This window comes from Panthera tigris, chromosome B1 (genome assembly GCF_018350195.1).
Source record: "Panthera tigris isolate Pti1 chromosome B1, P.tigris_Pti1_mat1.1, whole genome shotgun sequence".
NCBI classification, from domain to species: domain Eukaryota; kingdom Metazoa; phylum Chordata; class Mammalia; order Carnivora; family Felidae; genus Panthera; species Panthera tigris.
Window position 1 is genome coordinate 20356964 of NC_056663.1, and position 25281 is coordinate 20382244.

Consider the following 25281-nt stretch of genomic DNA (forward strand, 5'->3'; position numbering starts at 1 on the left):
GACATAAACCAGAAAAACGGGAGAGCTATATACCTCTACTGTTTTTCTATAGCACATTTTCACAATACAACCGAAACCATTGTCATCATTTCCACACTCAAAGTAATTATCAACTGGGCTCAATGAAAATTTAGGTAACATTTCCAGAATTTGGAAAACATGTCATGCAACTGGACTACGCAGCCCCAGGTATAAGGGCCATCCACAATATTTCTTAAGAAATAGACCGAGGGGTCATTTCGTGAAGTGACATTTCTATACGTGGTGCTCCAATGCGGTTGCTGGCAGAGTTTACTTATGAACTGAGGTTAGGGAGAGTAAGTTATAGTTGGAGCTGAGCGAAGTAGTTGTTACTTCAGTCATATTCCCTAAGAATTCCTTGGGTTCTAGGGCCACACCTAGAATATTTGTGACAAATTTTGATTTATAGAATTGTGCCCTCCATAATTTAACTGTCTCAGGGCACAAGTACAGAGAAAACACGCAGGAAATATATATCATTTAAGAGGTGAGTTCACAGCCTGATCTAAGTAAGTTGGCCTTCTGCCAAAGCAAGGCAGGTGGAGAACTCCATGATGTGGGCCTCAGAGGCCACATTTCTACAAAGAATTTTGAGAATTTTTACCTAGAAAATCTTGAATCATCTTAAGTACTACCTGTAATTAAGCACACGTCTATATGGATTTTTTTAAAGAAAGTACATGTTTTATGCATCTTCAGTGATTGTTTCTGCTTAATACAGAACACTGAGTCTGAATACTGAACAACTTAGCTTACATAGTACCCATGAGAAGCAGCTGGTAAAATACACTCATGGTAATAATATATGGCACTTCAAATATATTTCAAACTGTGAATTGAGTGAATAAAGAGTGGTTGCTCTTTTAATACTATGATATTTAAAATTAATCTGCCAGAATCTCTACATAAGTAAAAATGATTGAAATAATTTGTCAAATACTCTGGTTTTAATAAAAAAAAATTGAAAAATGGGTATTTTTATCTTTGTGTCCATCCATTTAATTACAAGTCTTAAAATGTGCTTTCATTCATTCAAAAATATTTATTGCATACCCATCATTGTGCAGGTAGCTAGGGAAATAGAGAAGAGTAAAATGGATATGCTTGCTGCCTAATGGAGCATACACTCCAGTGGAGAAGACAGACATTTAAAAAAACCTACAAATAGCATACACATTCTAGTCACAATCTGAGAAACACTGGGAAGAGAGGAAAGTGCATGAGAATATACAACTAAGAGACCTTAAGCAGATGGCTGATGGGGGGAAATATTATGGAAGGGGTCTTCAAGGAGTGACTTTTACCAGAACTGAAGGATGAGTAGTAGTTACCCAAGCAAAACCTAGGTGAAAACAACTCCTGGGCAGAGAGATCAGCATACACAAAATCCCTGAGTCAGACAAGAGCTTGGCTTGTTCAAGGAACCATAACAAGGCCAGTGAAAGTAATGGAAGCAACGAGAAGCTGGAAAACTAAAGTGGGAAAGCTCACAAAGGTGTAACGGACCATATCAAGGATCTTTTATTATTAATTATATTAATTATAAGAGGAAGTATTTATTCTGCAATGTCAATGAACCTGTGTCTAGGCCTTACCTCTGACAACACTTGTTTTCAGTTTTCTCTGCTGTACTAATTTTAACTGGTCCATCTGTTTACCAGTGTATTCGTTTCCCAGGGTGACCATAACTAACTACCATAGAGTGGGTTGTTTCACACAACAGAAATTTATTCTCTCACAGTTCTGGAAACCAAAAGTGTGAAATCAAGTTGATAGCATGGTTTGTTCCTAAAGGGGGGGGCTCAAACAGAAAAACTGTTCTATGCCTTCTTCTAGCTTCTGGTGCTCCCCAGCAATCCTGGTCACTCCCTGGCTTGTGGCAACATAACTTCATTCATCACACGGCTGTTCCCTGGGCAGCTCTGTCTCTGTCTTCAAGTTTCCATCTTAGGAAGACACCAGTCTGTGGGTGAGGGGGCACCTTAATCCAGTACGATCTCATTTTACTTTGTTGCATCTGCAAAGTCACAGGGACCAGGGGATACAATCCGACCCACAACAGGAAGCTTTTGAAGGATTTTTACTGGGGAAGTGACATGATCATATTTGCATGTTACCATCAACTTGCCCGCTGGAGGAAGAACGGATTGGAAAGAGGCTGTTGAAGGGAGAGACCAATTAAGAGGATATCGCATACTCCATTGTTGCTAATATAGTAGAAGAAATGTTCGGAAAATTTTATCATATAAACATATAGCAATACCAAAACAATAGTTAAAAATTATTTTAAATATATAACTGACATAGACATAATAATATAACTAACTTTAAAGGGGGGTAGGAATTTTTAGGGATCAAAAAAAAAAAAAAGAAACAAGGACTGACATCCAGAGTGGTAAGCTGCCAGTACAGCAGTGGTGTGCTCAGGCTTTTGTGCCAACTGCTTGGCCTGGAGGGTTGAGCTTTATGTGCTATATGGGGGACAGGAGGCAAGGCTTGATGTCAACCTGAAGAGGGAGGTAAAATTAAGATCTATCAGTAAAGCCAGGGTCCACAGAGTTAATTTAAAAAACATGTCCCTCCACTGACAAAAAGAGATGATAAAGAAAAATGTCATTCTCAGTCTAGCATTAGGGAATGAATGAATGAATGAATTAATTAATTAATTAAAGTTTTCCATGACAATAACCACAAGGTTCCCATACTCAAAGTTTGGATTTAAAATGATACTACTTAGTGGGTCCAAGAAAGCTCAAACAAGAAACTATTTTTAGTTACCCTAGGTTGGTTATACCTTGGAAAGTCCAAGAGACACAAATACAAAGTCTCTGCAGAAGGATGCACTTTCAACATTAACTCATGCACCTCAATCTAAATGTCAAAAATTATATTTACGAGTTAGCAGAAACAACCAACAGCAGAATTAAACCACCCAGGACTTCAGTTATTAGAAATGTAGTATATAAAATAAATATTTTTAATTTTTCAAAAAAGACATTGAAATCATAAACTGGGAACAAAGTACTATTTTTAAAAAATCAAGATAATTTGAAAAAGAACCAAATAAAATCTCTCAAATGAAAAATGTAATCACTACAGTTAAGAATTCAGTAGATCAGATAAATAAACAATCATACAGAGCTGAGAACATAATGACTTTTAAAGTTGTTATTCAGAATAGAGCTCAGAGACATAATGAAATGCAAAATATGAAAGGGAAGTTAAATTACAAAAGAGCAACCTGCTAGGTATAACAAATGTCTGATTTATGACCCAAAGGGGGAGGAGTAGAGAAAATAAGACAAGCTAAACATTCCCAAGTAGAATAGGGAAAGAAAGAAAGAAAGAAAGAAAGAAAGAAAGAAAGAAAGAAATCACATCTAGGCACACAGTGAAATTGCAAAGCACCAAAGAAAAGGAAAAATCTTAAAAATGGCCAAAGAAAACAGTTTACCCACAATGGAATAACAGTTATATGAAAAACAGATTTTTTCAAGAATAGCAGTGGATCTAGAACACAGTGGAACACTATTCTCAAATTGCTAAAAGCAAATAATGACTATCCCAAATTGTTTATTCAGCCAAATTATCATTTTAACAATCAGGGCAAAACAAATGCATTTTGGGCAAACAAAAAAAATCTGTGCTTAACCTAAGGAGACCCTCATTAAAGGAATTGCTAAAGAAAATACATTTGTAAGAAGTCAAAAAATTCCAGAGAAAGGGTCTGGGACGAAATAAGTGATGGTAAACAAAGGAACTGGTAAATATAAACAAACGTTGAATATATAAAATAATAATGATGTAAATATATGAGAAAAGATGGAATCTATATAATGCACACAAATACTATGTAAAACAGTGGGAGGATGATCACAATTAGCATACTGCATTGCTAGGGAGAACAGAGATTAATTTTGGATTTTGTTAAGATTAAGAGCAACCATGCAATGAAGAGAAAAGGGACCTATAGCTTCCAAATCAATTTAGGGAGAAGAAGATATTTTTTTTAAATCAAAATTCCATCCAAAAAAGTCAGAAAGAAAATAGTAAAACATAGTAAAAGAAGGAAAAATATAAAGCACAAAATCAGATGATGAAAATAAATCCAAGTATAAAAAAATCACATAAAACATAAATGGATTAAAATCACCAATTTAAAAACAGTATTTCAGATCTAATTTTTAATTCAGCTCTAAGTTACTTATAAAAGATGTATTTAAAACATACAAGTCCCTTCTCCCAAAAAAGCCACGAAATTAGATGGTGAAAGGCAGGAAAGGAAATGAGCTTTTGTCCAGTCCCTACCGTAACACAGAGTGTCACATACATCTTTTGTCAGAGCGAGAATTTATTATTTCCATATTAGAGTGAGGAACTAGGCAGTGAAGTTAACTGACACACTTAGAGTCACACTTGACACTAGCTTGCAGAAAAAGAACTCTCCAACCCAATTCAGTCCATTAGCAAAGACTGGGCTCTAGCCAACACCAGCACTTTGCCATCTGAGACGAAAAGCTTTCTGACTTTCAGGTGGGGAAGGTGGTACTGGGCAAGTCCCCATGAAAAGCAAGTAACGGGCACCTGGGTGGCTCAGTCTGCTAAGTGGCGGACTTCAGCTCAGGTCATGATCTCAGGGTTTGTGAGTTTGAGCCCCTGCGTGAGGCTCTCCGCTGTCAGCACAGAGCCTGCTTTGGATCCTCTGTCCCCCTCTCACTCTTTCCTTCCCACGCCCTGTCAAAAATACATAAAACACGAAAGAAAGAAAGAAAGAAAGAAAGAAAGAAAGAAAGAAAGAAAGAAAGAAAGAAAGAAAGAAAGGAAGGAAGGAAGGAAGGAAGGAAGGAAGGAAGGAAGGAAGGAAGGAAGGAAGAAAGAAAGAAGTCCAGGAGTATGTCTTAAAAAAGAAGACAAAGAAAATCAAGTAACAAGAGAAAAGAAAAGACAGCAAATCTCTACCAGTTGTCCCATTAACTGGTTCTCAGGATATCTGGTTCTATCTTTGGAGCCATAAACCCACAGGCTACTGAATCCAGAAATTTTTTAACTGCAAATTCCTTTGTTTATTGTCCACCTATTCATTAATTATTGATTATTATAGTCTGTAATTTGAAGAATCTCAGATGTAATTTTTTTATCCTTTTTTTTTTTTTTTAGAAAGGTTTACATAAGAAGTCCAATGTGTTTGGTAAGAAATGGTCTAGCCCACTGGCTGGTGGCTGAATATAAAAACTGTCCTGGAAAATTAGGAAGAAAGCACCTAATGCTTCTACAGAGAGCTCACCACGAAGGAGGAAAGGACACTTACCTCTCCCCCTCCCAATAAGCCATATTGTCTTTAATGGCCTTATATGTTAGCTACGTTTCTTCTAAAAATCACACACATGATGGGGCAGTAGGAACAAAGCCAGCAGGGAAAGAACCAGAACATAGCTTGATGCAGCTGGTATTCTAAATCTATAATATAAAAAGCTACACTCACATGCTGTTTCTGTTTCAGTAGGTGACACCTTGCATTTTTAACAAGGTTTAATTGGGGGGGGATATAAATTATTAAGCTAATATAAATTTAATCTGTTATAAGAAAACATGTAGTTTATTCCTGAATTTATAAAATTTTACCTTTTGTCTAAGTAGTTGGCTAGCTGTCCTTTGTCCTCTGTATATGTGTATGTATATGTGTGCATGTGTCTGTGAGTATGTATATGAATAGAGAGAGAGAGAGATTTGGCATGATGTTCACCTTATGATTATTATTTGGAAGTAGTAGGACTTCAGGTGAAAGTTGTTCTCTTCTGAACTTTTCTGTATTGCTTGAATTATTTGTTTATTTCTTTAATGTTTATTTATTTATTTTTGAGAGGGAGAAAAGAGAGCGTGAGCAGGGGAGGGACAGAGAGAGAGAGAGGGAGACACAGAATCCGAAGCAGTTTCCAAGCTGTCAACGCAGAGCCCAATGTGGGGCTTGAACCCATGGCAGTCAAGAGATCATGATCTGAACTAAATCAGACACTAAACCGGCTGAGCCACCCAGGGGCCCCTGTATTGCTTGAAATCTTGCTAAAATCTTTTAAAAGTAATTCATGGCTATCGTAGAATATTTGGAAAATATTAAAAAGCATGAAAGAGAAAAATAAACAGCACTCCTAATTCTACCTCTGTTAACATTTGGTGTGTTTCCATCACAACTGATTTGAATATTTAATTTGGACTTCCGCTTTTTTACATGAAGTGTTTTTCTTGTGTTGTTAACTATTTTGGGGTGTTGAAGAGAGGATTCTATTCTGGTAGTTCATATTATAAAGAGATGATGGTCATCTGGACTGAGGTGATGAGCTGGAATGAAAATAAATGCAGAAATGTAAGAATTGTCTAGAAAAAAAAGTGACAGAACAAAGTGATGGATTTGGTGTGTAGCTTGAAACGACTTTCAAGTTCTGTGTTTTAGTTCCACGTACATCAAGGTCTCGCATAATTTTATGATAAATCAAGCAAAGAACACAAGTATAATAACAACATCAAAAGTACATGAAAATTTCTTACAAAGTCATAATTTGAAATGTTGAGCTCATGTGCCAGCATATTTACCTAACAAGTCAAAAGAGCAGGTTTATAGGAATTATACTTTCTAATAATTTTACCCAACAGTATGAATCGTTCCATTATGAGCATCAAGAGAAACAGTAGGATCAAAATGATACAAGAGAAAAAGTTTTGGCTCTTAACCAAAGAGTTCTATGTCATATTTCTCTCTTCAGTACATGACAGTGGAGTCTACTAAAAGTCTAAAACTAAAGCAAACTCCACTCCTCATGCTGCTTTCATAATTGTGTTTTGAGGGCCTTTGCTACATACTTGGAGTGCACCATATTTTCAAAGCTAACTGACTGATTTATGAAGAAACACACATGTGTTTTTTGCTCCACAAAAGCAACCAAAAGCACATTTGGATAGTATTAAACTGGAAAGATAAAATATTGCACAGTTCTGAAGAATTAATTTTAAAATATTTCTTTAAGATAAACAGCATATCAACTCTATCTTAAATGTCATCACTTCGGATGACCAACTAAGCAGATTTACAGACAACTGCATGGCTGAAAAGGAATTATTTCAGTCTATCTGTCAAAAGCCATTATGTCGACACAAAGACATGAACATCATCTCCAGCCACTCTGTAGGCAGTGGAACCCCCACCAGTAACAGGGGAGAGGTACTCCATATCAGGCAGAATTCTTCGATGTATTTTCTCATCTTAAAATTGGCTCAAAAATGACCTGTTACAGAGGGAAACAAAATCTTAATGATCACAAATAAGAAAGAAGGAACTGTCAGCATTTCATACTTCAGACTGTAATTCAGAGCTGTTATGCAAGTCACATGTTGGTCTTACCAAAACTCTGCTCTTAGCTTTTCTTTACACATTTCAACATACCTTCACATAGTTTGAGTTTTTTATAATGAAATAAGAACTCTAAAATATAATCATTGGTTTCCATGAATATTTTATTGACCAACTCTACGGCATTCAAAAATTAATTTATGTAGGGGCGCGCCTGAGTGGCTCAGCTGGTTAAGCAGCTGACCTCGGCTCAGGTCATGATCTCACTGGTCAGTGAGTTCAAGCCCCTCGTCAGCCACTGTGCTGACAGCTCAGAGCCTGGAGCCTGCTTCGGATTCTGTCTCTTCTCTGCCCTTCCCCCACTCGCACTCTGTCTCTTTCTCTCTCAAAAATAAATAAACATTAAAAAAATAAAAAATAAAAAAAACAACAACTTTATGTAGGCATGCATGCAACGAGTCTGAGAAACCTTCTGCACCTGGCCAGCACTCTACCCAGCAAGCCCCGTGGCACTGTGCTGCCTGGCATTTCTCTGTAGGGTTGCTTCAGCCACTCCAAGACCTTTTGAATTCCCAGCTATGGCTCCTTGAAGAATTGCAGAGTTTGGCAATCTAGGCCACAGAGCTCTGCTCCCTTAGGTGTGGAACCTGGAAGAAGGTGAGGCAAGCTGTCCTTAGGATGAGTGAATAAAGTCATCCTTGCAAACTCACTGACAACATTTTCTCCCCATGTAAAGGTCACTGGAGATCAAGCTCCAAAAACCCCACATCCTACAGTTTTTCTTGAGGACTCATTCATTCATTCTACAAATATTTACTAAGGATCTGCTCTGCAGTACTAGGTATCAGGATAGAACAGTCAACTAAAGAACCCAAGATCCCTTTCCTCGTGGAAATCTACATTCCACATTTGGAAGTCCTCTACAGCCAAAACGGATCCGTGCCTTCTTCTGCAGCATCCAAAGAGACACTTGCACCCTTTACAAGTGGTAGGCCCACAAGGGAAAACCAGAGCTCCTGGTCATAAATAATAACCAAAAACAAAGGCGAAAGCTGCTGAAAACTTAACTTCCTTCTCTAAAGCTAGATTTCTTTAGTTTTAGTACACATATAGGAGCACTTTTCTTAGGAAAACAAAAAAGATATCAGGGGAAGAATAATTTGAACCATTTGGAGCTAAGTGTAAACAATCTAGTACATATGCTTAACTCTTCTGCTTCTTTTTTTAAATTTTTTTTTAACGTTCATTTCTGAGACAGAGAGACAGAGTGTGAACGGGGGAGGGGCAGAGAGAGAGGGACACAGAATCCAAAGCAGGCTCCAGGTTCTGAGCCGTCAGCACAGAGCCCAATGCAGGGCTCGAACTCACAATGTAGGGCTTGAACTCACAGACCGTGAGACCATGACCTGGTCCAAAGTCAGACGCTCAACCGACTGAGCCACCCAGGGGTCCCTTAATTCTTCTGCTTCTTAAGAGCAGTTACCTGTGTTCATTACCTTGGACAGAAAAAAAAAAGAAAAAAGAAAAACGCTGCATCACAGATGTTGGGAAAATAAGTAATACAAGTAATAGAAAACCACAGTAATGTGAGGAATCGTTCTCAGAAAGACTTTAAATCCTCTCTCACCTTCCAGCACATGGGAGGCCTAGGGATCCTTAACAATATCTGAGAGAAGGATGGATAATATCTCTTAGCACCTTGACTCTCCCAGAAACTCAAGACAAAAGCTCCATGCTGGGGCTCCATCTTTCAGCGGTTTCTACTTATTTGTAAGAAAACAATGCATTCTTTCTTATGTAAAGAAAAAGCCTTGTATGCAAGATAAGTGAATTAATCTTGACATCTGATGAGGAATGGAAGCTTCAGAGGCAAATTTGAAAGAAAGAATATTTTATTTTATAAGCTTGATTTGAATCTAAGCCTTATATTCATGCTAAATCCAAGAATAAAGTTATTCAACCAAAACCTAGCAAGGGGGATCCCGATCAGTTTTGAGTTTTTTCCCAATTATAAGGCCCATCAGCAGAATAATAATAGGGGAAATTCTGTCATAGAACTGGATCTCACAAAACATAGAGATAAATACAAAAACTAAGAATTACAATTTATTCCAATTGTTTTTTTAATCCCCTTCTCTTTTTTTAACACATCTAGCTGTCTATATTCTATATTCTCTCTCTAAAAGTGAGCCTTCCTTTTGTGATATGATATCTGTAGCCCACATATTTGTTATTTTTTTCTACATATGCAATGTATTATATATACTGTTTATTTTTGTAGTCCATAGACCTCAATAGGTCATTAAATTAAATTTTTAGATGACTCACTTGAGATTGCAGAGAAGTCATTTTTCAATACAGAAGCAAGAAGGTTAAGGTCACTTTGCAATCTTGATCAAAAACAACATTCAGGACTGCCTGGGTGGCTTGGTCGGGTAAGTGTCTGACTCTTGGTTTCAGCCAAAACCATGATATCACGGTTTGGTTCCTGGGTTCGAGCCCTGCATCAGGTTCTGTGCTGACAGCATGGAGCCTGCCTGGGATTCTCTCTCTCTCCCTCTCTCTCTACCCCTGCCCCCCCCAATAAGTGAATAAATATTTTTTTAAAAGATATCAACATTCAGAAACAAGGTTGATTGAGGAAGCAACATGGATATTCAGTGACTTGACCATAACCCACAATCTGTGGGCCCAGACCAGAGCCTTTGGGTAATTTAAAGGGCCCTACGTAACTAGGATTTAATTCCCATTTGCCCAAGAGCCTAGATGTTCATTCTCAAGAACACATAACACCCTAAAGAATTCCCTGATTTCTGGACCCTGGCATTGAACTAAAAGTGAGCTGTGAGGAAGTACAGCATTTCTTGAGCACCCTGAGAGGAGAAATGGGAGAGCATAGCTTTCATATGCTAAAGGTCTCAGGAAGCACTTCTCAGCTCTTTCTGTGAACAAGGAAATCTCCCCAGAATGTCCAGCGCAAGAGTTCTCCCAAACTCTTTATCAACTCATTCTAGGAGTTCGCTGGATGCCTTCTGCTCAGTGTCATTAAGGCTTCCTCATACCTGGTGGCTCTGACCCACAAGGATTCAGGGCCACACACACCTACTAGATACTCCATTTGGGTGCACAGTCTAGGGTGCAGTCATCACCAGTCTCTCTCAATAAAATGGGTCAAGAGTAACAGATTTGTCCACCAGTAATTAAGTATAAGGAGCAAATAAAACATATGGAATAGAATCTTCTCATTGGGTTGAGAATACATATAATATTCCTTTTTAATCCCTTCATCATTTGGAATATAGTAGGTATTCAGAAATATGTCTTGATTAACTGGTTGATAACCAGTGTATCAAATCATATGCATAACTGGCTTTATGACAAACATAACCAAGTAAATGGGTATCATATATGCTTACCCCTTTGAGCTCTAAACAGTTCTTGCTTTTTTTCAGAACCAATAAATGAACCACTCAAGAAAAGCAAATACATTGCTTTACAGCATTGTACAGAAAATACATTGCTTTACCCTTTGTTTTTGACCCAACAGAATATGATTTAATCTCATCTACCATTTTATTTACCAGATTTAACTTGATAGAGTTTGACTATTTTGCTAAAAACAAACACTTCCCTCCCTTGATGATATCCAAATCAATGTGCCATAGAGTCCAAAGACATTTTCAAAAGGAAAAATTTAGAGAACGCTTTGAGCTAAGAAAACATAGTTGGGTAAGTATGTGGCCCTCCAAGGTCACATGCGCGCGTGCGCACACACACACACACACACACACACACTCAAGTGGCAAACACCTAGAATGCTAAGATTAGTATTTGTACTACTTGACTTGTTACTTGATTTTATGTATTTAGGCTACATTCTGGATGTGTAGGGGAAGAACTCATCTTTTACAGATTTTAAAACATACTGAATACAGATTCTGCTCTCTAAATAATCATGTAATTATGTCATAGTGCCTACTATTTCACAGTTTTCATTTAAAGTTTCACATATGAACACGCATATCCTTTAATTGGAACACCTGGGTGGCTCAGTCGATTGGGCGTCTGACTTCAGCTCAGGTCATTATTTTGCAGTTCATGGGTTCAAGCCCCGCATCGGGCTCTGTGCTGACAGCTCAGAGCCTAAAGCCTGCTTCGGATTCTGTGTTTTGCTCTCTCCCTGCCCCTCCCCTGCTCATGCTCTTTCTCTCTCTCACAAATAAATAAACATTAATTTTTTTTAAATTTATTGAAAGTACATCTTTATGCATTATTTCCAAATAGCTTTTATTAATCTGAACCTTTTAAACTAAACTTCCTTTCAAGAAACTCTTGGGTTAAGATATCAATTTCCTTACAATCAAATTAGTTGGTTAAAATTTCCAGAGATGCTTTTCCTTTGCAACTATACTCTTATATCCTAATTTTTAAAGCAATTTGCTCTAATTTATTTTTGTTAGAAGCAAAAGTCATGATGATATAATATTGAGACCAGACAGACATTTCACTGCAAGTCTTTTTTAATTGAAAATTTTATTGAGATATTTATAGATTCATATGCATTTATAAGAAATAACAGAGATTCTTTGTATACTTTTCCCTATTTGTTCCAATAGCAACATTTTGCAAAATCACAAGACAATATTTAAACCAGTAAATTGACATTATATAATTCAATCATTTTATCCAGATTTTCCCATTATACATGTAGTCATTTGTGTGTTTGCATTTATTGTTTGATACAATTTTATCACTAGAGTAGGTTTACATACCCACCATCACAGTCTAGAAACTGAATAGTTTTACCACTATAAAAATTCCTTATAATTTATTATTTTTGATTTAGCAGGCAGCTACACTGTGGTGAAGCACAATACACTAAAGTGTTGCCTGCCTTTCATGTGTTCAGTTATCACCCAAATGGGGTTTTTCACAATAAGTGTCCATTTTTCAATCCATTTCTCATGATCTGACATCTCAGAAGGATACAGATTACAACCGTAATTTTTTTTTAATCAAGGTTTCTTCTCAGCAGACCATGCTGGCTGCACATCATTGTCAGAACAGAGAGAACAGGAACATTTTTTTAAACCTTATTTATTTATTTCGAGGGAGAGAGCAGAGGAAGAGCAGAGACAGAGGGGGAGAGAGAGAGAGAGAGAGAGAGAGAGAGAGAGAGAGAGAGAGAGTCCCAAGCAGGCTCCAAGCTGCCAGCTCAGAGCCCGATGCGGGACTCAAACTTATGAACTTTGAGCCCATGACCTGAGCTGAGATCAAGGGTTGGTCGTTTAAACAACTGAGCCACCCAGTGGCTTTTGCCATTTCTAAGATGGCAAAAACCACCAAAGTCTCTTGACTGACGAATGTTAGAGTCCCCACAAAGTGGATTAACCACAATCCATACACTCTTTTGTTTTCTGCCCTGCTACCATGTCTCCTTCTCTTTGTTCTATACTCTGTGGTCTTCTATCCTGATCCTTACATTCTTTTAAGGAGATGTTGGCAAGTAAAAGAAGTCATTTTTTTTTTATTTTGAACTCCTAATATCAGAAGAATTTGAGGCCAACACCAGGAGTTGATACAGGGTAGAAATACAGGTAACCCAAAAAAAAGAGTAGTAAAAAAGGAGAGTGGAAGGGGAATGCTGTCAGTAGCCATCCAAGTAATTGCACCTTCATGAAGCAAGGAATATTCTGGTACAGCAGCAATTTTTAAAGAGAGAATATGAGGAAAATATCAGAACTGAGCATGTATATAAAATAAAACCTGAGACCACAAACAAGGATGTTCATGCACTGGTGCTAAGCAGAGTCTACATCTAAGATTCTCGAGCTAACACATCATAGACTGCTCCACTGCCACAGGCAAAGCTTGTCCAGAGAGCGAGCTGCATTGTCTCTGCATCAAGGGCATTCTTACAAGTTTAAAAGCCAGGATAGCCAAGTTGGACGGCTGCACCTCATGGTTTATCTTAGCCAGTGTCCTTGGGAGGCAAAGCCATCTTTAAATGTTTCATGATTGTATCACACTCCATTCCTGGGATCCACCAAAAGCACCAACCTAAAGGGCACTTCCTAAAATTCACTGGAGAGAGATACCCATTTCTCTGTAAGGGAAGGGGCTGGATGGCCACACCATAGAGTCTCTGACTTGGCCTCACAAGGGATGCAATGCTGGGACAGACAGCTCCTCTCTCTCAGTCATTAGAAACCACCCAAATGAAGTTTGCCCTCTGAAATATACATGGCTTAATTGCAATTTCAACTAATTATACCCCTCTGTATCTCCTTCATTCTGTTCACCAACTAGATAAATGTCTACCAAGTACTTACAGTTGTGCTGTGAAGAGTAATCAATGGGTATTAGTCAATAGTATTCTTTCTATGGCTTCACATTGCCTTGCATTTATACATGCTTTTATCACGTTTATGACAATTATATTGTGTACCATGTGTTTTCAGCACCTATTCTAAAAACTTCCCATGCTCTTCCTTTTCACTTTACAAATTAGGATTTTTTTTGTTTGTTTCTTGGGGGTTTTTTTTGCCAAGAAATACAATTATTAGTCTATGCTAACTAACCCAAGTAAATTAGTACCCAATGCTGATTCACCCAACTTTTTTATTCCAGTTCCATAAGAACTGCTAACTGTTCCCCCCATAAAAATGTGTTTAGTATCAGTTCTCAAGAAGGTAGGTGTTTCTTCAATGAGTTCCTATGACACCTTGAACTTCCCAGATAATAGCACTGATCATTCTGTACTGAAATCGTCTTTCCACTTGTCAGCTAACCCCAGTATAACATGTCTGCAGAGTGAGAAATGTGCCTATTTTATTCATCACTGCCATCCCACTGCTTAGAGTAAATATTCAGTTGTTCAATGAATGACCATAGGGACTTTATGCATGTCGTCTGGTTCAGACTACCGATACCAGTATAACTCGAACAAAATTATCCCCCACCAGACTGTTGCAAAGGAGCTCACTAACCTAACACTCTCTGACGCATTTCAATATCCTTTTCCAGCTGCTGTTTTCTACTCCTTGGAAGCATAACAAATCAAAGGACCCCTCTTTTTCAGTAAATTCTAAAAACTAGTCACCTTACTAATCTTATTAAGCTCTTTGGATGTCGCTAATATTAATTCATAAAAGAAAAGGTCCCAAGTCCTGACTTTAACAAACAAAAGATCAAGGTCTTGTCTATTTCAAATCACAAAATTGGGCTCTGTGTCTTCTGCCATGAGCATCTTGAAAGGGATTCGAGGGGATGAATGAAAGAAAATGAAAGGAAAGGTTAAGTAATGGCATATTAAGTCTGTTTGGGGGTGGGGGAGAGTTTCTAATGCCGTAACACAGGGATTACTTTTGAACTGGCTTTCCCCATCCTAATTAATGGCTTCAGGGAGGAGAAACAAATAGCATCTTAATAACCTCGGCAGGCAAATGACAACATCCATCTGTGCGGCGTTGTTAACATTCGGAGCTGAGAAATGAAACCAAGTAGTACAGTCAGATTAGAAATGGAGGCAGGCGATAAAAATAAGATCCAGCCTAGTAAGCTAATATCTCTGTAGGGAATGTTATAGAACACCTTCCTGTAATGGAAGGAAGGTCCTTGCAAAGGTATAATAGTAAAAGAGATACCGAACTGTTATAAGAAACTAAAACAAGATTTACTATGAGTGATGACAGCTTAGGAGAAAAAAAAAACACCAATGACTGAGGTGTGGGTAGTATAAACACAGGCATCTAGTCCCACTTAGCTAAAAGTGACATGATCATCTCAGAAAGGACCCAGTGAATCAGCATCACAGTACTATGCTGAATTCTTAGGACTGCTGGTGAAAAAAGTCAGAAAAACTAAGTAAATTTAAGAGGGAGAAAATAATAATTAAAAAACTCTAGGAATAATCTATATGAAAAGGTTTGAAAGGTCAGATCTGTGTTAAAGATCAGATTTCTCTCTCTGGAGAGATAGAACTATCTCCAGATGTCTATAGAGTGTACATATTTAAGAAAACATAAAAAAACTTTTGGAATGCTATAGAAAATGTGAAAATAAAGAAATACAATGAAATTGAGGGAAAAATTATAATGTCTTTATTTGGATTTTATAGTAGTCTTTTAACAGACATCCAGCAAACTCCATCAGGGGATATTGAGAGGATTATATGTTCTTGTCCTTTCTTTTATTGATGTGATGAATCACATTAATTGTTTTGCAGATATTGAACCAGCCCTGCATCCCAGGTATAAATCCCACTTGGTCATGGTGAATAATTTTTTAATGTATTGTTGGATCCAGTTGGCTAATATCTTGTTGAGGATTTTTGCCTCCATGTTCATCAGGGAAATTGGTCTATAGTTCTCCTTCTTAGTGGGGTCTCTGTCTGGTTTTGGAATCAAGGTAATGCTGGCTTCATAGAAAGAGTTTGAAAGTTTTCCTTCCATTTCTATTTTTTGGAACAACTTCAAGAAAATAGGTTGAACTCTTCCTTCAATGTTTGGTAGAATTCCCATGGAAAGCCATCTCTGGCCCTGGACTCTTGTTTTTTGGCAGATTTTTTATTACTAATTTGATTTCCTTACTAGTTATGGGTCTGTTCAAATTTTCTATTTCTTCCTGTTTCAGTTTTGGTAGCGTATATGTTTCTAGGAATTTGTCCATTTCTTCCAGCTTGCCCATTTTATCGGCATATAATTGCTCATAATATTCTCTTATTATTGTTTTTATTTCTGCTGTGTTGGTTGTGATCTCTCCTCTTTCATTCTTGATTTTATTTATTTGGGTCCTTTCCTTTTTCTTTTTGATCAAACTGGCTAGTGGTTTATCAATTTTGTTAATTCTTTCAAAGAACCAGCTTCTGGTTTCATTGACCTGTTCTACTGTTTTTTTGGTTTCAATGGCATTAATTTCTGCTCTGATCTTTATTATTTCCTGTCTTCTGCTGGTTTTGGGTTTTATTTGCTGTTCTTTTTCCAGCTCTTTCAGCCATAAGGTTAGGTTGTGTATCTGAGCTCTTTTTTCCTTCTTTAGGAAGGCCTGGATTGCTATATATTTTCTTCTTATGACCACCTTTGCTGCATCCCAGTGGTTTTGCGTTGTGGTGTTATCATTTTCATTGGCTTCCACATACTTTTTAATTTCCTCTTTAACTTCTTGGTTGGCCAATTCATTCTTCAGTAGGATGTTCTTTAGTCTCCAAGTATTTGTTACCTTTCCAATCTTTTTCATGTGGTTGATTTTGAGTTTCATAGCATTCTGGTCTGAAAATATACACAGTATGATCTTGATCTTTTTGTACTTGCTGAGGGCTGATTTTGTCCCAGAATGTGGTTTATTCTGGAGAATGTTCCATGTTCACTGGAGAAGAACGTATATTCTTCTGCTTTAGGATGAAATGTTCTCAATATATCTGTTAAGTCCATCTAGTCCAGTGTGTCATTCAAAGCCATTGTTTCCTTGTTGGTTTTTCGATTAGATGATCTGTCCATTGCTGTGAGTGGGATGTTGAAGTCTCCTACTATTATGGTATTACTATCAATGAATTTCTTTATGTTTGTGATTAATTGATTTATATATTTGGGTGCTTCCACATTTGGCACATAAATGTTTACAATTGTTAGGTCTTCTTGATCTATAGACCACTTAATTATGATATAATGCCCTTCTTCATCTCTTGATACAGTCTTTATTTTAAAGTCTAGATTGTCTGATATAAGTATGGCTACTACGGCTTTCTTTTGTTGACCATTAGCATGATAGATGGTTCTCCATCCCCTTATTTTCAATCTGAAGGTGTCTTTAGGTCTAAAGTGGGTCTCTTGTAAACAGCATATAGATGGATCTTGTTTTATTATCCATTCTGTTACCCTATGTCTTTTGATTGGAGCATTGAGTCCATTGACCTTTAGAGTGAGTACTGAAAGATATGAATTTATTGTCATTATGTTGCTTGTAGAGTTGGAGTTTCTAGTGGTGTTCTCTGGTCCTTTCTAATCTTTGTTGCTTTTGGTATTTATTTATTGATTTTTCATCTTTTCTCCCCTCAGACAGTCCCCCTTAAAATTTCTTGCAGGGCTGGTTTAGTGGTCACAAACTCCTTTAATTTTTGTTTGTCTGGGAAACTTTTTATCTCTCCTTCTATTTTGAATGACAGCTTTGCTGGATAAAGAATTCTTGGCTGCATATTTTTCTGATTCAGCACATTGAATATGTCCTGCCACTCTTTTCTGGCCTGTGAAGTTTCTGTGGATAGGTCTGCTGCAAACCTGATCTGTCTTCCCTTGTAGGTTAAGGACTTTTTTTCCCTTGCTGCTTTCAAGATTCTCTCCTTGCCTGAGTATTTTGTGAATTTGACTATGATATGCCTTGTTGATGGTCAGTTTTTGTTGAATCTAATGGGGGTCCTCTGTGCTTCCTGGATTTTGATGTCTGTGTCTTTCCCCAGGTTAGGAAAGTTTTCCACTATGATTTGCTCACACAACCCTTCTACCCCTATTTCTCTTCCTCTTTGGGACCCCTATGATTCTGATGTTCTTCCTTTTTAATGAGTATGCTCTTTTGCCTTAATCTCCCTTTTTTTCTGCTTCATTATTCTCCATAAGTTTGTCCTCTATATTGCTGATTCTCTGTTCTTCCCCTTCCATCCTTGCTGCCACAGCATCCATTTGAGATTGCAGCTCAGTTATAGCATGTTTTATTTCATTCTGACTAGCTTTTATTTCTTTACTTCTTTTATCTACGAAGAAAGGGATTCTAATCTATTTTCAACTCCAGCTAGTATTCTTATTATTGTGATTCTAAATTCTGGTTCAGACATTTGTTTGTATCTGTGTTGGTTAAGTCCCTGGCTGTCGTTTCTTCCTGCTCTTTCTTTTGGAATGAATCCCTTTGTTTCGCCATTTTGAAGGGAGAAAAGGAATTAATGAGGTAGAAAAAATTAAAATTAAAAAATATTAAAATTAAAAATATTAAAATTAAAAAATTAAAAACAAACACACACACGCACACACAAAATCGAATAAATGATGCTAGATCCTAGCATTTTGGTCTGGGTGTTGAAAGTGGCTTGATAGATTAGAGAATAAAAGGGGAAAAAAAGAAAAAAAAAAGAAACAAAGAAAAAGAAAAAGAAATCATTTGAAAATTTGAAAAAATGAATACACTGAAGTAGACTAAAATGAAATGATGGAAGTAAAATAGAATTTGAAATAATTTACATAAAAGTAAAAAAGATAGTAGAAAAAAGTAAAGAAAAATATTTTTAACAAAAATTGAAAGTAAAAATTAATTTTTTCTCTTTCTGTATTCAAGAAAAAGAAAAGAAATGAAAAAAAGAAAAAAAAGAAAGAAAGAAAATTGAATAGCTGGGCCTATAGCTAACAGACTGAAATACAACTGAAATTACTTCGTTTTCCCCTAGAAGTCAAACTATAAAGTGCTTTATAGTCCATATACTAAGCAGGCGGTGAGACTTGTGTTCTTGAAGAGGGAGGTTGGCCCAGTTGGGCAGGGATTAGTCTAACGGCTCCATTCTCCACTAAATAGCGCTGCTACCCCACTGGGGTGGATTGTTGTGGCACTTGTAGGTGTGCATGCACAGGTGCGGGAGCAGTGAAAATGGCATCACCCAGCTACCCAGTCTCTAGTATCGGAAGTCTGTTCTCCCCGATCAACAATCGCACACCCATCCTTCGTCTTTGGCTCCCATCCACTCCCTGCTTCCGCACTGTCTGTGACCAAGCCCCAGGCAGCACCTCCCTCCCAAGTGTTGTCTCAGATGCTGCTGCCTTCCCCGGCACCCCACTTCTGAGGGACTGCGGCTTTGACCCACCCTGCCTCTCTGCAGAGGGTCTCACCAAGAAATGGCTGGGTGCCGGCCTCACCCAGGAATGTTTGCAGAATCATGCTGCTGCCAATGCCCAGAGACTCTGGCCAGGTGCCAGCCCACCGCAAAAAAGTTCACGAGACAGCACAGCAGCAGCGCCTCAGGGTTTATGGAAAATCACAACACACGTCTGGCACCAGGCTTCACCCCCAATGACCTTGCTCCAGCATCAATGAATGTGGCCGTTCTCTGGGGTCTGCTGGGCCCAGGTGGCCTTACAGCCTCTACCAAACATCCTTCCAGCAGTGGAACTGCTTCTCCCCAGGTGGTCTGAGAACCTTCTGGACGCCACTCTGCTCCTAGGGATTTGCCTTTCCCACCAAAGCACCACCAGGTATCTAGCTACAGAGTTTCAGACTCTGCGCTCCCCCTGTTTACAGTCTTAATGGACTTTAAACCCTCTCCTTTCTCCTTTCTAGTTCCTTTCTAGCTCTCCTTTCTCCTTTTTAGTTCATTCCCTGTGGCTGTTTCCAATTTTCCACTTTCTCTCCAGCTGCTTTTGGGGAGGGGTGCTTTTCCCATATTCTCCCCCAACCCCCATCTCCATCCTCCCTCTGTACGCAAAAGCAGCTCCCTGCCCTCTGCAGTTTCTCTAACCCCAAGTTCACCTCTCCACACTGCATACCTACTGAATTCTGTGGTTCACGATGTGCAGATCATTGTGTTAATCCTCAGATCAGTTTTCTAGGTGTGCAGGATGGTTTAGTGTTGGTCTGGCTATATTTCATAAATGAGAGACACACAAAAACCTTCCATGCTGTTCCACCATCTTGGCTCCTCCTCTCATCAGGAGCTAACTCTAAAATCTTGCATTACACATGATTTTGGGGTATTTTATGGCACAGAAGAAAGTTATGGATTTTTTTCTTCTTCATAAATAACTAAGGGAACCCACCCTTTCTTCTTGTACTAAACACCTGTGTTACACAACCTGTGTTGAAAGTGTTTAGAAAATACTTAAATTGCCATTCACACTCTTAAAATGGAATATAGAACACTTCTGTCCAAATATTTGTCACTTGAGACCTTTTCAAGTGAATACTTAGGTTGGTATTGATGTTAGGATATTCAACTTCCAGCAAGTCAGGGATTTGCTAAGTCAGATATAAAATATACTGTATAGAACAAATAAAACTCAGACTAGAGAAGCAAAGAGTACAGGTGATATGTTCCAGGTTTTTTCTTTAAATTATGCTTTACCCTAACTTTTTAACCCAAAGCCATGTAATATGCAATATGGCCCTAATCTTTAATCACTTATATGCACTGAAGATAGAACTAAAATCGATTCTACCAAACTAGGTTTAACTTATGTGTCAAAATCTCATTTTTGTATCTATTACAAGTATAGGATCTAGTCCCTACTGTGAAGACATTTGTGGTCTTCTGAGAAAGAGTGGACATGTACATAAAAATGAATCCACCAATATAAGGTAGAACACAATCATCAAATAATGGGTCAGAGACACAGTGAGTCATGAAGAGTCCAGAAACCAAGAGATGTGGGGGTATTAAGCTAGTCCAAAGATTGAGGGAAAACTTGCAGAAATGATTTGGGCCCCCTATTATTTGTTTGTTTCTCTTCTTTCAGAAATGAATATTCAGCACCCAGCCCACTAAAACAACCTTTAAAATAACTTAACTGGATGTGGTACATACACACACACACACAGAGACACACACACATACATACACACAATGGACTATTACTTGGTGATCAAAAAGAATGAAATCTTGCCATTTGTAACAACATGGATGGAACTAGCATATATTATGCTAAGTGAAATAAGTCAGTCAGAGAAAGACAAATATCATATGATTTCACTCATATGCGGAATTCAAGAAACCAGATGAACATAAGGGAAGGGAAGCAAAAATAATATAAAAACAGAGAGGGAGAAAAACCATAAGAGACTCTTAAATACAAACACAGAGAACAAACTGAGGGTTGCTGGTGGGGTGCTGTGCAGGGGGAATGGACTAAATGTGTGATGAGCATTAAGGAGGACACTTGTTGGGATGAGCATTAGGTGTTATATGTAACTGATGAATCACTAAATTCTACTCCTGAAATCATTATTACACTATATGCTAACTAATTTGGATCTAAATTTTAAAAATAAATAAAATAAGATAAAAATAAAATAAAATAAAAACTGTACCTCTGGAAAACACCTATCCATGCATGCAATACTTACCTTCATGCTTACTATATGCCAAGTACTATTTTTAAAACTGGAGATATGGCAACAAACAAAATTAAGTCCCTGATCTCGTGGAGCTTACATAGGGGAGAGGTGAAGCAACCAGTGAGGAAGTTTTAAAATGTGCACAGAAAATAAGCCGGGTAGTAAGAATGCTATGAAGGAGAATAAAGTGATATAAGGGAATAGGTAATGATAGAAATGCCCTTTTAAATGTAGTGGTCAGAAAGACTCCTCTATCATAGGGTAATATTAAGCAGCAGCTTGGATAAAGAGAGGAAGTAAGCCATGGTGATATCTCGTGGAAGAGCATTCCAGGCAAAGGGCACCACAAGTGCAAAGACCCTGAGGCAGAACACATATTCCTGGCATCTTTTAGGATGGCAATGAGAGAGGAGAACATGATTGGACTTGAGATCGAGGAAGTATCAGGGAACAAGATGATTGAAGGCCTAGCCAGCTGTGGCAAGACATTGGCTTTTACTTTGATCTGGAAAGCCACTGGAAGATTTTAAGCAGATGAGAAACATGATCTGTCTTATATTTTTAAAGGCTTTCTCTGGCTGCTCAGTAAAAAATAAAACACTGGGGGCGAGAATGATTAAATGAGAAACCAGTTAAGAAGCTGCTATAACAATCTAAGAAAACAATGATGTAAAATGCAGTACAGTGAACTCAATGAATGTGCTGAGAAGAAGATTCTGAATGTAGCTCAACAGTGTTTGTTGATTGGGGTGTAAGAAACAAAGAGGAGTCAGGGTGAATTTTCTGGCCTGGCAACAGGTACCCTGGAGCTGATATTTACTGAGTTGAGAAAGGTAGAGGGCAGAGCAGGTGCGGGGCCCAAGGTTAGGAGTGGAGGACCGAGAATTCTCTCATGGATATATGATGCCTGAGCTGTCTCTTAGTCTTCCAAGTGGTGATAATTAGCAGGTAGTTGGAGACATGAGTCTGGAGTTCATGGGAGCGGTCAGAGCTAGAGATCTCCATTTGTGAACCTCGTGCATAGAGACGATATAATGCCATTGGGCTGCATGATGGCAGCTAAGGGCTGAGACCTGTGATACTCCCATTCAAAGATGAATGAATTTTGAATCTATAGAAATGATGATATAGTAGTTAAACACTGAAACTCTGCTCTGTTCACAGTAAAACAAAATTGCTGTTTTACCAGGTCCCTGAATGGCATTTAAAGTTCAGAATTTTAGTGGGGATCATAAATATCCTAAGAAAGGTTAAAGCCTAAGCTTGCATTGCTGGCCAAGACTGCATTCCTTGACCCTCCCAATTAGGAAATAACAATACAAATTTTAAAGAAAATTATTTATGGATCACTAAGTAATGTTGCAATACACTCAAAGGTAGTGCCTACTATACCACCATCATAAACCTAGAGCAACAAAATAGTTTGATTAGAAATACACTGTCACAGTATGCTGTTTTGAAGGGGCACATGCACCCCAATGTTTATAGCAGCACTATTGACAACAGTCAAAGCATTGAAAGAGCCCAAATGTCCATCAATGGATGAATGGATAAAGAAGATGTGATATATATACATATATGTACATACAATGGAGTACATATATATACATACATATATACATATACATACAATGGAGTATTACTCAGTAATCAGAAAGAATGAAATCTTGCCATTTGCAACTACATGAATGGAACTGGAGGGTATTATGCTAAGAAAATTAGTCAGTTAGAGAAAGACAAATATCATATAACTTCACTCATATGAGGAATTTAAGATACTAAACAGATGAACATAAGGGAAGGGAAGCAAAAATAATATAAAAACAGGGAAGGGGACAAAACATAAGAGACTCTTTGTACAGAGAATAAACAGAGGGTTGTGGGGTGGGGGGGTAGGCTGAATGGGTAAGGGACCTTAAGGAATCTACTCCTGAAACCATTGTTGCACTATATGCTAACTAACATGGATGTAAATTAAACAATTAATTAATTAATTTAAAAATAAATAAATAAAAGAAAAGAAAAGAAATAAAAGAAATACACTGTCACTCTCAAGCCAAAAGCATTTTGTAGATACAGAGCCAGGAGCCTGGTCTGGGGAGGCTGAATAATAATTGAGAGGACAAGTAGATATGAAGCTTACAAACAACACAGCCGACCAGAATCAGGCAGGTAAGCCAGAGTCAGTACCAATGGCAGATCAAGCCAAGTAGACAAACAAAAGCCAGGAGTGTACAAATATCATAAAACACAACAGGTTTGGGGTCCAAAGTTCAACAAAACAACCAGGCACCAGTCAAACAATTAAAGTTTAAACAAGGGGAAGTTGGTCAGGAGGTAGAGGGAAAGGCACAGAGGTCTGCAACAGGAAACAGGCTGGTGCAAGTTATTTGATTAGTTTGGAGAGTAAGGTGCTTTTCTGACGCTAAGAAAATAATTGGGAGCCTAAACATGGAGGACTATCTAGATCATATTAAAAAGCTAGCATTTGAGGCATCTGGGTGGCTCAGTCGGTTAAGTGTCTCACTCTTGATTTCAGCTCAGGTCATGATCTCACGGTTCGTGAGATCAAATCCTGCATCAGGCTCTGCACTAATAGCATGGAGCCTGCTTGGAATTCTCTCTCCCTCCTTCTCTCTCTCTCTCTCTCTCTCTCTCTCTCTCTCTCTGCTCCTCCCCAGCTTGCTCTCTCTCTCTCTCTCTGTCTCTCTCAAAATAAATAAACTTAAAAAAAAAAAAAACAACTAGCACTTGATTTTGTACGTGCTGGAGACCCATGCACAAGTTTCTTAGCAAGTGAGTGGCATCATCTGTCACATCACATTTCAGAAAAAATAAATATAAATTGGTGAGAGAATCTCTCATAATAAATAATAAGGATCTAAATTACAGAGTGACCATAGATATGGAAAGAAAGTAGCCTTAAGAGAATTTTAGAAGGTGGAATAAACAGGAACTAGAAGGGAGAGATACAGGAGAGGAGATGGAGAACAGGAGACTTACAGCTTTCTGACCTGAACATCAAGGTGGAAATAGTAGGGACTATAGGGATAAAAGAAACTCTCTCAGGGGTGGGAGGAAGAAGGATGAATTGAGTTCCATTTTGGACAGACGGAGGAGGAGAAAATTCTGGTAATACATTTTGATTGTTTATACACACACACACACAAAGAAAGAAAGAAAAGGGAAAAAATGAAGCTGAACATTATAGAAGTGACAAGAATATTTTATAATGTTGAGATATAGAAAACAGGCCCAAGAAGGATGCCTGGGTGGCTCAGTTGGTTGAGTGTCTGACTCTTGAGTTCAGCTCAGGTCATGGTCCCAGGGTCATGGGATCGAGCCCTGCACTGAGCATGGAACCTGCTTGAGGTTCTCTCTCTGTCTCTCTCTCTCTCAAATAAAAAATAATTTTAAAAAAATTTAAGAAAAGTAAAACAGGCCCAAAATAGCAAAACATTTCATGGTTCTCTTCTGGTTAACAAAAAAGAGTATTTTTCTGTTAAAGTTTGTGATACCCTATTGTTTCAATTAATAAAGGTAGGCAGGATGAATATGGATTTAAAAATACAAAAAAATTCAAAATTCAAAATAAATAAAAATACAAAAAAAAATTAGTTGCCTGTTTGGAAAAGGTGAGTCAGTATTTCCTATGTTCTTAAACCATCCTTCAAAATGATGGGCTATGACAGTAATGCAATCCTATTTATTTACACAGACTTTTCCTTGATAGAGTAAAAATTTACACAAAATCTTACATCACAAAGACACTAATACAGTCAATTGCTAATGTGCAGTATACTAAAAGTATAAATCAAGGGAATTTTTAAACTGGT